This window comes from Sinocyclocheilus anshuiensis, unplaced genomic scaffold (assembly GCF_001515605.1).
Source record: "Sinocyclocheilus anshuiensis isolate Anshui unplaced genomic scaffold, SAMN03320099.WGS_v1.1 scaffold1163, whole genome shotgun sequence".
Lineage (NCBI taxonomy): Eukaryota > Metazoa > Chordata > Actinopteri > Cypriniformes > Cyprinidae > Sinocyclocheilus > Sinocyclocheilus anshuiensis.
Window position 1 is genome coordinate 761,807 of NW_015544295.1, and position 2,125 is coordinate 763,931.

At 37.1% G+C, this 2,125-nt stretch overlaps 1 pseudogene; it reads left to right on the plus strand.

Annotated features, from left to right (window-relative positions):
* LOC107698075 (vacuolar protein sorting-associated protein 13A-like) overlaps positions 1-2,125 on the plus strand; it is a 21,397-nt pseudogene that overhangs the window by 9,805 nt on the left and 9,467 nt on the right.

Below are 2,125 nucleotides of genomic sequence, written 5' to 3' on the forward strand. Positions count from 1 at the left end.
AGGACGCTGATTTCATGTCCTCATATGAGGACACCGGGACTAAAAGCATGTTTATTACGCATTTTGGGAGACATAACAAATGAACAGAGAAAGAAATTATATTTCTATATTCTATTAAATATTATATGTTATTATGAAAATCTTGTCAATTATTACTCCCATTATTACACTTCTTTTTTCATTACATGTTGCCCCAAAAACACATTAATATGCAAATTAGATTTAGTTTATAGATACATTGTATATAATGAGAAAACCTGTTTATGGCCATTTACACACATTTTGCAGAAAGAAAAATAGTATATTGAATCATTCTGTTATAACATAGTTGAGAATCATCTTTATACAAAGTTTGATAAAAAAAAAAGAAATCTTGAAAACTAAAAATGTATTGGTGATTTAAAAAATCAATTGCATGTTCATTCATGTCTTTTTATTTTTTTAAAGAAATTGAGTCCCGATGTCCTCTACCAAGAACATAGCATAACTTATGAATTAAATATCTTTTTTTAATATATATATTTTTTTACATTATTTTTAATGCTCTAAACAATGTAAAGACATGGAAAAACTAACTTTTTCCTAAAACTTTTTTCTCGGGTCTTAAGAGGATACATAATGTTTTTCCACCTTTGGAGCAACTATTTTCTTCAAAAAAAAAAAAAAACTATACATTTACTTCTATAGCCACTTTTCTTTTATTCTTTCTTCATTAAACATTTTAGATATAACTATCTTATAACTATTTACAGCAGAGCCCGAGATCTGCCCATATACATAAGATACACAAAAAAAAGAATTATAACAATAGAGGTTGTATTCCAGGAAAATAAAACTATTAAAGCCAATTTTTTTTTATGTCAATTCAATGCTTTTCCACAATATTGTCATGATAATATGATTAATTATGGTTAATTCAGGTAATTGATCAGCTTATCATGTAATTAATTTAGTAAAAATGTTTAATTGATTGACATCTGACAAGTCTATAGTGCATATTTTGCATTCAGTAGAGTAGTTTTGTTTGTTTTTCGTGGGAAGTCAGTCTGTAAATATGAACTCTTCTCCTCATCACACAGGGGTTTGTGAGCGGCATCACAGGCATCGTGACTAAACCCATTAAAGGTAAAGATGTTCAGTTATCCGGCAGTATTTCGCTGTCAAGAATCCAGCTTTCCTGTGTGTTCAGTTTAATAGGCATCTCATGTGCGTGTGTGTAGCTGTAGGAGCTCAGAAGGAAGGAGCGGCGGGTTTCTTTAAGGGTGTGGGCAAAGGTTTGGTCGGAGCTCTGACCAGACCAACAGGGGGCATCGTTGACTTGGCCAGCAGCACCTTCCAAGGCATCAAAAGGTCTCTGAATATGTCTCTGTGTGCATTGTTTAGGAAAGAGTCTTTGTTAGTCCGTGATTGTGATTTGTTTTCTGGCCTGGTTTGAATGCAGATCTGCGGAGACGTCTCAGGATGTGGAGAGTTTACGTCCTCCTCGTTTCATCCGTGAGGATGGAGTCATCCGGCCGTATAAGGAGAGAGAGGGCATAGCAGCCAGATGCTGCAGGTGACGCATGACACTTCACTTCCTGCTATCACACTCCTGGTGTTTAAGATAATGGCGATGCATTAAGAAAGTTTTAAAGGGGTCATATGATGCTGCTAAAAAGAACAGTATTTTGTGTATTTGGTGTAATGAAATGTGTTTATGCGGTTTAAGGTTCAAAAAACACATTATTTTCCACATACTGTACATTATTGTTTCTCCTCTATGCCCTGCCTTTCTGAAACGTGTCGATTTTTACAAAGCTCATCGGTCTGAAAAGCGAGGTGTGCTCTGATTGGCCAGCTATCCAGTGCGTTGTGATTGGCCGAATTCCTCAAGCGTGTGACGGAAATGTTACGTCCTTCACCATATTGTGATGCCATGCATCCACATGTGACGACCCCGGGCTGGACTCCGCTTCGTCCACGGTGAAAGTCGATCCGGTGATCCACAGCGCGAAGTTGATGTATTTCCTCAGCGACCAGCACGGATCAGCTCCAGGCATGACGAAGCTATATCGTCCTCTTTTGGGAGGCCAAACAAAGTAGTTTCGCGTTCACAACGAAGCACACAGCGCCTTCACGACATGGC